The sequence below is a fragment of the Bubalus bubalis genome, chromosome 1 (genome assembly GCF_019923935.1).
Source record: "Bubalus bubalis isolate 160015118507 breed Murrah chromosome 1, NDDB_SH_1, whole genome shotgun sequence".
Classification (NCBI taxonomy): Eukaryota; Metazoa; Chordata; class Mammalia; order Artiodactyla; family Bovidae; genus Bubalus; species Bubalus bubalis.
In genome coordinates, this window is record NC_059157.1 from 118,682,257 (window position 1) to 118,694,100 (window position 11,844).

At 47.7% G+C, this 11,844-nt stretch overlaps 1 long non-coding RNA gene across 1 annotated transcript; it reads left to right on the forward strand.

The window, feature by feature from the left end:
- The first annotated feature begins 6,226 nt into the window (after positions 1-6,226).
- Positions 6,227-11,664, forward strand: LOC123334090. The gene is made up of 3 exons (XR_006551857.2): positions 6,227-6,542; positions 10,597-10,759; positions 11,286-11,664. It is a non-coding gene; the product is annotated as an uncharacterized LOC123334090 (long non-coding RNA).
- The last annotated feature ends 180 nt before the right edge of the window (positions 11,665-11,844 follow it).

Sequence of the window (11,844 nt, forward strand, 5' to 3'; positions counted from 1 at the left end):
TCCTCTGTTGCGGGGACCCCATTCCATCAGAAAGTGCATCCCTTCTCAGTTTGCTTGTTTTTTGGGTTTTTTTAACCCAGCTTCCTTGTTTCAAAATGACATTAACCTCCACCCAGAGACCTGTGAAATGACCACAATTCATCTTCAGATCCTTGTGATCAAAGCTGGGTTGGGTTTTTTCTTCGTCTCTTTTTTAAACTCTTGTTACACAGTCCTTCTTTTCTCACATTGGTTTGCTGCCAATGTTTCCAGGCTGAAATCAAAAGGAATAGTCTATTAATATCAGGCTCCTGCAACAAGGCCACCATTGTCTGCCTCGTTTCAGAGTACCTATGGTCCTGGTGTGAGAGAGATGGTGAGTGTGTGTGTGTGTTCAAATAAGCAATTTCTAAATAAGCAGGAAGAGAGGGAATTAACAGCCCTAATTTATTTCAAATGTGAGGTGAATTTCAATGACTCTATCTATAGATTCAAATTGATCACCTGTTTAGCTTTGAAAGTATTAAGCTCTAGGAAGCATATTTGGTAGGAAAACTTCTTTTAATGCTATAAATAAGGTGGTGGTAAAGGTGACAGTGTAGGCTTACAGACAATAAAGGGGGTGCTGGTGGAGGAGGTAGGGGAATTAAAAGCGGTGTGGATGGTATTGGCGATGGCATGGAGGAGACAGAGGTAGAGCCGGTGGAGGGGTGCCAGAACAGGGTGGTTGTACTAATGATGGTGTGGAAGAACTGTAGGATGGAGTGGTTACAGAGGTGGTGAGGGAGGAAGTAGAGGAGGAGATAGTGGAGTGGTCTGGTGTTGGAGGTGGGAGAAGTAATGGAGGGAGTGGAGGAGGAGGTGAAGGATGTAGTCATGGTAGAATGGAGGCAGTGGCAGTGAAGGACATGGAGAGGGGGTGCAGAGCACAGTGGTGGTGGAGATGGTGGAGGTGGTGGTGGAGATGGAGGTGCTGGAGATGTTGGTGGTGATGGAAGTGGTGGTGGTGAAGGTGGTGGTGGTGGTGAAGGTGGTGGTGGTGGTGGAGATGGTGGTGGAGATGGCAGTGGAGATGGTGGTGGTGGTGATGGTGGAGGTGGTGGTGGTGATGGTGGAGGTGATGGTAGTGATGGTGGAGGTGATGGTAGTGGTGGTGGTGGTGATGGTGGAGGAGGTGGTGGTGATGGCGGCGGTGGTGGTGGAGATGGTGGAGGTGGTGGTGGAGATGGAGGTGGTGGAGATGTTGGTGGTGGTGGAAGTGGTGGTGGTGAAGGTGGTGGTGGTGGTGGCAGCGGCGGAGATGGTGGTGGTGGTGGAGGTGGTGATGGTGGAGGTGGTGATGGTGGTGGTGGAGATGGTGGTGGTGGTGGTGGAAGTGGTGGTGGAGTAGGTGGTGGCAGTGGTGGTGGAGATGGTGGTGGCAGTGGTGGTGATGGTGGAGGTGGTGGTGGAGATGGTGGTGGAGATGGCGGTGGAGATGGTGGTGATGGTGGAGGTGGTAGTGGTATTGGTGGAGGAGGTGGTAGTGATGGTGGTGGTGGTGGAGATCGTGGTGGTGGTGGTGGTGCTGGAAGTTGTTGAGATGGTGGTGGTGAAGATGGTTGTGGTGGTGGAGGTGGTGGTGGAGATGGTGGTGATGGTGGAGGTGGTAGTGGTATTGTGGAGGAGGTGGTGGTGATGGCAGTGGTGGTGGAGATGGTGGTGGTGGTGGAGATGGTGGTGGAAATGGTGGTGATGGTGGAGGTGGTGGTGGTGATGGTGGAGGTGGTGATGGTGGTATTGGTGGAGGACGTGGTGGTGATGGCGGTGGTGGTGGAGATGGTGGTGGCAGTGGTGGTGGAGGTGGTGGTGCAGATGGTGGTGGTGGTGGACATGGTGATGGTGATGGTGGTGGTGGTGGAGATCGTGGTGGTGGTGGTGGTGATGGTGGTGGTGGAGGTGGTGGTGGTGGAGATGGTGGTGGTGGTGCTGGAAGTTGTTGAGATGGTGGTGGTGAAGATAGTTGTGGTGGTGGAGGTGGTGGTGATGGTGGAGGTGGTGGTGGTGATGGTGGAGGTGGTGATGGTGGTATTGGTGGAGGACATGGTGGTGATGGCGGTGGTGGTGGAGATGGTGGTGGTGGTGGTGGAGGTGGTGGTGGAGATCGTGGTGGTGGTGGTGGAGGTGGTGGTGGTGGAGATGGTAGTGGTGGTGGTGCTGGAAGTTGTTGAGATGGTGGTGGTGAAGATGGTTGTGGTGGTGGAGGTGATGGTCGTGGTGGAGATGGTGGTGGTGGAGATGGTGGTGGTGGTGGTGCTGGAAGTTGTTGAGATGGTGGTGGTGAAGATGGTTGTGGTGGTGGAGGTGGTGGAGATGGTAGTGGTGGAGGTGGTGGTGGAGATGCTGGTGGTGGTGGTGGTGCTGGAGGTGGTGGAGATGGTGGTGGTGGAAATGATGGTGGTGGAGGTGGTGGTGATGGTGGAGGTGGAGGTGGTGATGGCGGAGGTGGTGGTGGTGTTGGTGGAGGTGGTGGTGGTGGAGGTGGTGGTCGTGGTGCTGGAGGTGGTGGAGATGGTGGTGGAGGTGGTGGTGGTGGTGGCGGAGATGGTGATGATGATGGTGGAGGTGGTGGTGGAGGTGATGGTGGTGGAGATGGTTGTGGTGGTAGAGATGGTGGTGGTGGTGGAGATGGTTGTGGTGGTAGAGATGGTGGAGGTGGTGGAGATGGTGGTGGTGGTGGAGGTCATGATGGAGGTGGTGTATGTAGAAAAAGTGGAAGAGGATGCAAAGGGGGTATAGGAGGTGATGGTGTTGGAGGACATGAAGGGTGAGCAGAGTTACTGAAAGTGAGCTATCCTTGCTTCCTTCACTCTGTCCCAGCAGATCCCAGAAGCTGGGAAGACTTAGATACTTATCCCAGGAATCCTTGTTTCACCTGCTGCTGCTGCTGCTATGTCACATCAGTCGTGTCTGACTCTGTGCGACCCCACAGACGGCAGCCCACCAGGCTCCCCTGTCCCTGGGATTCTCCAGGCAAGAACACTGGAGTGGGTTGCCATTTCCTTTTCCAATTCATGAAAGTGAAAATGAAAGTCAAGTTGCTCAGTCGTGTCCAACTCTTCGTGACCCCATAGACTGCAGCCCATCAGGCTCCTCCATCCATGGGATTTTCCAGGCAAGAGTACTGGAGTGGGGTGCCATTGCCTTCTCCGTTGGTTTCACATAGCGGTGTGCAAATCTTTTCTTGCATACCTGGGCAGATTTTGTGTGGTGATAGCTCCCAGCTGAGGCCTGCTTGGATAACCTTTGTTGGAAACAGTCCTCCCTGGATCAGTATCTCATAGATGTAGGTCCACATAATCCAAGTTCGTGGCATGCATCTGCTACAGGCTAACCCTTCTGCGAGTGATAGTTAGAGTTTGGGTACTAGTGGGGTAGAGATCATCTGAATCACCCAAATCAAATACGCTTAGGGCTCTTGAGTGAACTGCATGATTCAGTAAGAAAAAAGAACTGGGGGTCCCAGAGCCTGGATGCTAGCCATGTCTCTGATAGCTCTGTGACCTCCATGGGCCACTTTCCTCTCCATTCCCCAGTCTCCATTTGTGTGAAATGGCATCATCGAATTAGAAGAGTTCTGCCAGCTCTGACCCTTGGATTCTACTTGGAGAAATTAAGACAAGTATTAGAGCTTTGCTTGAGTTCTGTCCTTTCTGAAGGATGAGTTTTATTTTCCGTTTCTTCTGGCTGAGTCTTTTTCTGAAAGTAGAGCAGAGTGGCCTTAATTCACCCATGTCAGCCTTGGGTGAGAGAGAGGGTGGGTCACATGACCCAGTGCCCATTTCCCTCCAGCCACCACAAGAACCGAGTTCAGATCAAAATCAGGTTGATTCTTCCCACAGCTGCCTTAGAGGAAAGGTTACAAGTTCTGGTGAGAGGGTTCCAAGTGGCCTGCTATCTTCTATCAGTGCACATTGCCCAAGGTGAGAAGTGTAGATCAGAGCCCTAGAATAAAGCTGGACTCCCCCACCAGAGAGTAAGCTACTGACCTTGGTCTAAAAAAGCTGGCAGAGACAGGACAAGGGAGGGCATGCGGTAGGAAGGCCAATTAGGGTAGGGAGGTTTTTGTTGAAATGTCACCTCCTCAGATGATCAGATCTGCACCTCTCCCAACAACTTCCTTTCCTTTAGGTGACTAGAGGTGTTCTAGTCACAATCTGTAACGATTGTTGTTGTTTAGTGGCTCAGTCATGTCCGACTCTTTGCAGCACCATGGACTGCAGCATGTCGGACTTCCCTCTCCTTCACCATCTCCCAGAGTTTGCTCAAACTCATGTCCATTGAGTCAGTGATACCATCCAACCATCTCATTCTCTGTCGTCCCTGTCTCCTCCTCCTCCTTTGTAATGACACCTTTAGCCGGTTGGGCTTCCCAGGTGGTGCTAGTGGTGAAGAAAATGCCTGCCCATGCAGGAGACATAAGAGACACAGGTTCAATCTCTGGGTGGGGAAGATCCCCTGAAGGAAGGCATGGCAACCCACTCCAGTATTCTTGCCTAGAAGAATCCTGTGGACAAAGCAGCCTGGTGGGGTCTACAGCCCCTACTGTCCATGGGGTCTGCCTGAAGTCCTTGGATTTTTTTCAACCAAGTTTGAAATCCGAGGCAAGTGGTTCAGCCTTCTTGGGCCTAGCCTCTCAGAGCATTGGGCTGGGTGATCACTAAGGTTTTGGCCAAATGTGATCGTTCCATGTTCATTCAGGAAGTAACAGAGCACATCTGTGTTTCAAAAACTGTGCCACAAACTAGGAATACAGCAAAGGACAAGTCACAGTCCTTTTCCTCATGGAAGTTCTAATGCAGGAGACAGAGATTAGACAAATAGTTACACAAACAAAGAGCTTCCCAGGTGCGTCAGTGGCAAGCAATCCGCCTGCCAATTCAAGAGACACGGGTTCAATCCCTGGGTTGGGAATGTCTCCCTGGAGGAGGAAACCCACTCCAGGATTCTTGCCTGAAAATTCAATAGACAGAGCAGTCTGGTGGGCTATGGTCCATGGGGTCTCAAAGAGTCAGACACAGCTGAGCATGCACGCATGCATGTTTACACAAATAAGCATGTCACACAAATTGTTCTGGGAAGAGGAAGTAAAAGGTGCAATGAGAGTTGATAAATGAGCACCACTGATCATTTATAAACTATTGGGGTAATCGTAAGGTCAGATAGACCTACTCCCCCCAAAAGAGATATTTTCTTAATTTTAAAAATGTTCAGGCTCTGGGGGAAGGGACAGGTAGCTTTGGGAGAGTTTCTGGCTGAGTCTCTGAATGTGGGCTGTGCATCTGGGTAGATGCTTTCTCCATGGTAGGGATGAATCTCATGGCTCCTGGTACATGGCATGTGGGTCCTCCTGGAGCCAGGAGGGTGTACTTATGGAGTCATCCCTTGGCCGAGGGGCGATGGGGAGTTCACTGCAGTGTGAAGACTAGTTTTTTTCTATGCAGCAAATAAAGTGAAACTTGGTGTTTTCAACTTTTTGGGCCAGTCCCCTCAACCCACCTGGCCAAAGCCCCACAGGTAGCAAACAGAAGTTGGAGGTGGAGGGACTGTCCATTCTTCCCTTACTCGGTATGTGATTTTGTGGTGGGTATGAATCTTATGCAAATTTATTTGTGCAAGAAATACCACTTTATTTTTTTTTTAAATCATCTTAAATCTTTCTCGATGCCCTCATCCTTCCAGTTGGAGAAACTCAATCCCTATCATTGCTTGACTCTCCTCCACTCTCCCTGATGGGTCCTGAGGAGGCTGAGATACTCCAAGCCCTCTCAGGCTTGGTCTTCCTGGGGCACCATAGAGCTGTGTGAGGAGGCCACCTTCTTAAGGGCTTGAGATTGCACAGGACTCCAGGGGCCTCTCTCCATGGCTGGAGAAAGTTCTCATCTCTCTCTCCTAGTCTGCTTTCAAAGGTCCCTCCAAGATACCTGCATCTCTCTGTGCTTTGACTTCTGCAAAAGACAGTAAAAGACTCAATTTTCAGGCTTTGGTGCTTACTTCCCTGTAGAAACCCTTGGCCCTATTGTTAAACTGAAAGCCTAAAACCTGCTGCTGCTGCTGCTGCTGCTGCTGCTAAGTAGCTTCAGTCGTGTCCAACTCTGTGTGACCCCATAGACTGGGGGATCTTAGACCAACAATATGTTTTTGGGGGGGCAGGGGGAAAAGGGGACCATTTTTCTTTTTTATAGAGGTAGAAAATGAGGCTCAGAGAGGTTCCGTAGTTTGTCCAAGGTCATGTGACCTGTAAGCACATAAGCTGGGATTCAAAGTGGGCCTGGCTCAGGCTAATAGTCCTACCTAGTCACCCTCAGGAGACAGCACCTGAGAATTCTCGTGCCTGGGGATTCTCTCCATGATGTTCTACCTCCTTCTCCTTGTTCCAGACTTTCATGGTTCATGGAACCCACCCCTCAGGACTCCCCCGCTTTTCCGGCCACGGCTGCTCAAGGCATTGGCTGCCCCTCCTCCACTGCAAACTTCTTCCCAATCGTCCATCTCAGCGGGCCAGCAGGGCCAGGGCATCCCAGGTGTGTGATGAATATTTCTCCTTCTGACAGTCTCCCAAGGACATTGTTAACCCCTTGGCAACAACACAAAGTCTATTTTTCAAATTACATCAGTCAATGACTTTTTAGTTTCTGTATTTATCAAAGTTTCACATACACATAATGGGGAGAGTCAAACAGTTTTAAGAGGGTGGCCCTTCACATGCTTGTGTTTCTGTTCTGCTTTTTCAGTTTTAAGCACTGACTCTGGAATCCCCACCAGGAAAGAGGAGATTTGCTCTTTCATCCCCTGCTCTAGCCAGCTCCCCCTCCCTTTTTACTCACACTCCTTTTCTAGTCCAATCTTCCCAAGATGGTAAAATGCTAATATAGTTTATTCTGGATTTACAGTGTAAAAAGCAAAATTCAACCCAGTAGTGTTAAAGATCTTAGTGGTTCTCTCTATTCGATGATCCATGAGTTAAGCAGCAACCAAACTAGCAGATAGAAAGGAGATCTAAGAGGCTGTATGAAATGAAAGTCGTTTATAGGCAGAAAGGAGCAGAAATAAGAAGTTATACTAGGAAGGTTGCTTTCAGGAATGGCACAAGTCTATCAGGCAGATTTCCAGCCTGGTAACTACTCAAATGGTTTCTGATGGACTGGTTTACAATTCCAGTTTCTGGGAGAATCGAAAATTAAAATGGAGCCTCAGTTTGATGACATGTAGCTTAGTATAAGTGACTCCATTCTGGGCCTGTTGTCTTGTTTTTAACAACATTATGAAAATATAAATTATATTTATAATGGAGCCTTTTGGTAAACTGTGATTGATTTCCCTTTCTGGAGTTAGTAACTGCTTTCTTTTTTTCATTTGCTTTGTTTCCTTTGTATTAAGCAATAATTAAAATTCAAACTCTTTGCCAAAGATCAAAATACCCGCCACAGTTATTTGAACAACCAGTTCTTCTATCCAACTCGCCTCTGTGCGAAGCCCCTTCTGGAGTTCTGTCCTGCAGTGGTGCGGGTGGCTTAGGGTCAGCACCCTGAGGCTCCTTCCTTTCCAGGTTGGAGCTCTTGGATCCTGCATTCATGTCTACCTCTTTCTTGGTTTGCTCTTGAATTTATGAGACGCTCATTTCAGTAACTTTGTAAGAAAGAGGGCCTGCAGCCATGTGCTTTTAATCTCAGCATCCCCAGCACTTGGCATCACAGGTGCTCAGTAAATGTTTGTTAAATTGATGAAAGAATAAAGGAAGAAAGAAAGACAGGAAAACATCAGGAGAGAAAAAGTTGTTGTTTAGTCACTAAGTTGTGTCTGACTCTTTTTGTGACCCCATGGACTGTAGCCCGCCAGGCTCCTCTGTGCATGGGATTTTCCAGGCAAGAATACTGCAATGGGTTGCCATTTCCTTTACCAGGGAATCTTCCTGACTCAGGGATCAAATCCGAGTCTCCTGCATTAGCAGGCAGATTCTTTACCACTGAGCCACCAGGGAAGCCCAGAGAAAAAGTTATCACACATCTAAGAGATAAAAGGGAAAATAATAAATCCTGATCACCTGATGTTAAATGACTGACCTAAACTTTTAATTTATGATTTACATAAGTAATAATGAAAGTTCACAAGAACACCTGGATATAGGGAACTCTTCTCATCTTTCCTAAATCCACCGGGGAAAGAATATAAGCTATGAATGAATTACCTAACCTTTCTGTGTCTCTGTTTTTTCCATCTATAAAAAATAGGGATGATAATGCTTACCTAGGAAAATAGTGGTGTTGAATGAGAGCTAATAATTGCTGAGCACTTTCACTTGCTTACCCATCTAAATGACATTTAAATTAAGTTAAATGTATGCAAAATACCTAGCTCAGTGCCTAGACTTTTGCAGCACTTGGTGAATGAAAATGACTTCCCTTCTTTCTCAAGAGCTCAGGGCCCTCTGAATTGCTCAACACAATAGTATCAGCGGTGTTGAAAATGGTTATAAAAAGTTATGGATTGGATTTGGATTCTAGAGTGATGGAGAGATGCCCATTCTAATTTTGACTTTCTACGTGACTCGTTGTGTACCCTTTGGCAAGCCCCTCCTCGTTCTGAGCCTCAGTGCTTTCTTTAGCAAAACCTGGGGCTATGTGGATGGCAACTCAGGTCCCTATCGTCACCCAACTTCGTCATGCTAGAAGCCCATCCTTCTAGAACTGATTCCACCCAGGGGCTGTGAGCTCTGATTGCCTACAGATAGAGGCCACCGCCGGCCCTGGCACCAGCTCCTGCGGGACTGGGGCTGTGGATGGTGTCCTGAGGTTGACTGGGGAGGAACCAGTGCATTCTTCCACAGTTAATGCAAGACAGCTCTGGCCTTGTCTCTGGCCAGCACCAGGGAAGTGGACTTCATTGCAAAAGCCACCTTGTCAGAGTCAGGTCAGAGTGATTAATGACTCTTTAATCCCACAGCAGAATACCTGACAAAATACGCTAGGGCCACATAGGCAGAACAAACCGAATTAGCCTGGTCGACCCACTCACAAGGTGTGGGTTGCTAAGGATCCTAAGAGCTTGGAAAAGGAAGCCTCTCCCTTTAGGTCTGTGAAAGCATCAAGTGGCCACAATGGGGAAGGGACTCCATTAAAAGGAGGGGGCGGCCAATGAATAAACATGCAGGTTACCGTGTTGATATTTCACTGAATGCCCTTCTGAAGTGGGGTGCTTGGGGCCTCGGAGGCCGGTGCCCCTGGTATTGTGCTGGGGGAGGGACTGGCCATTTGAAGTCAAGGTGAGGACATACTGGGGGCAGATGGAACCTGCTTTGTTTGTGAAAGAGTTTTTCTGCTATTTATGCTAATGAGTGGGAAACACTTCTCAAGCATTTCAGATGATTCTGTAATGAGGCCGGGCAGAATGTGCCAACATTGTTGGCCCAGGACGATTTTCAACTCCCACTCGCCACATTAGCAGCCCCTTTCTTTACATGAAGGCCCTTGGAGGGTAAAAGGGGACAATGAAGGAAGAGTGAACACATCACAAAGAGCGGCCTTTGTTTCGCATTCCTTTGAACCCTCTCAAAAGCCCGGTTTCAAGGGGTGTGTTGGGCCTGCCTTTCAACGTTACTGAACCCAGAATCCCCTGTTGTTTAGCAACATAGAAAGCTGACCTTAATTGACTCCACTTCTGAACAGGCTTTGTAAATCACTCTGCCCCAGAGTGAAATTTCCTGATGGGGTCTGTATGTGATACACACCGTTTATACATGGGATACTAACTAACGTGGCTTCACATGTATGCAGTGATTTTCAGCTTACACCCCATTTTATGGCCATTGTCTAGTTTAATTCTCACAAGCACCTACCACTGGATGAGGAATTGTTGCTCTCATTTTACAACTAAGAGAACTGAGGTGCAGAGAGTTAGGTGGCTGGCTCAGGATCACACATCGAGAAAGAACCAGAGGTTTGACCAGAGCTTGGGTCTCTCTGGCTTTCCCCACCCTATCACTAAGGTTCCTGCATGGAAAGTCATGCAGATGTGTGTGCCAGAGAAATACCGTCAGTGATGAGCTGCTTAAAAACAGTGTTTTTTGGAGAAAGAAGGGCACCACTGGATTATGGTTACATTTTTGGATTTCCAGCTTAATTTTTGAGCATGATAGCATTTCCTGGACAAGATTTCTCCTATATCTTAGTCATGCCTAAATGATTTGTACATTCCCCACTCCGTTCCTTCTCACTCCTAGGCCACTCAGCTGCAGGCACATGGCTGTCCAGTGGAGTAGCCCTGGATATCCCATCTTCTCTATAGGATGGTGCTTCTCTGCGCCTCATCAGTGGAGTGTGTTGTAAGAAAGGGGTCCACCCTGGAACTTGTCCAGAAGTGTGGCTATAGTTCAGGCCCAAGAAACATATCTCCATCCTCTAGGCCTCTAGACTACCAAGTATAGAAGTTGACTTTGACCTCTGACCAGGGCCAGCTTCACAGACATGTGACCTGTGCAGTTGTACAGGATGCTGTGCTCGCAAGGGTCCTGTGCTTGGTTTCATGCTCTGCTATCACTGTGTCTACAGGCTTAATGATTTCATCTTCTGTTTTGTAAAGTGAAGTCCAATAAGATGATGGAGCAAGGAAAAGGCATGCAATGTGCTTGTCCACTGCAATTCCTTGCTTGCTGTTCACACATAGAACGCTCCTGAGCCCCAGGAACACAGAATCCCTCTAAGGGGGCCCACAGTCGTGGAAGTTCAGTGACACTGAAAGCAAGGTAAGTGTGCTGCGTCTGCAACTGAATAAGTGGGGCATTGGTGGCCCCAAGAGGCTCATGCTTTCTGTTCAAACCAGAATGGAAGAATGCAGAAAGAAGACACAGATGTTCTAAGAAACACGACTGACAGACGACCCCATCATATCCTTTTTAACTCATGAGACTTCCCCCTATTGACCAATCATTTACACTGAAAATGATGAAAGAAGGAAAGGGAGAGAGAGGAGGACGCAGAGTGGCTAGTCCTTTCAGCAGCAACCTAAGACAGAGTGAGCTGGGGGAACGGGTGTGTATTAAGAAGTAAAATAAAAAACACTTGAGTTAGTTTTGAGCAGCACTTCTGCTGTTCTGGTAAGAACAAAAAACATGTACATGTGGGATATAAAATCAAAATTCTATGATTTTGGTGATTCTGCATAAGAGTAAAATGCTCTTGTATTTGCATTAAAAACTGGCCTTGTACAATGTAAAGCTGAATGGTAAAGCTCATGCTAATCATTTAAAAATTTCATTTTGCTTTACTTAGAATGGCAATAAATAGAAGATCAAAATCACCATGAGAAGCTGAAAGTGAGACCACAGATGAAAGGAAGAACTTTATATTTAAGACCTTCAATGGCACCTTTTCCCGACTTTTCAAACAAGGGGCTCCCTACTTTCCATTTTGCATGGGGTCCTGCAGATTATGTTGCCAGTTCTGTTTCTGACAGAAGACATACAGAAAGTAAATATTAGGTGTTTAAAAAACATGTTCCGTGATCACAGATCTCATGATTCACTCATGGTGTGGAGCCTTCTGTTTTATTTGGGTGTGGTGTGGGCTGGGCGTGTGCTCTGTTGCTCTGTGGGTGGAGGGTGGTATGGTGGCCGTCACACGGATGTGTTCCCTATGTGAACATGGATAAGTGACTTATCCCAGGCTGTTTTCTTCCTTCTTTCCTTTTTTCCTATCTCTCTCTCTCCCTCTTTCTTTCTTTTTAGTGAGGTATAGTTAATTTACAATGTTGTATTAGTTTCAAGTGTACAGCAAAGTGATTCAGTTACACACACACACACAGATATAGATTCTTTTCCTTTATAGGTTA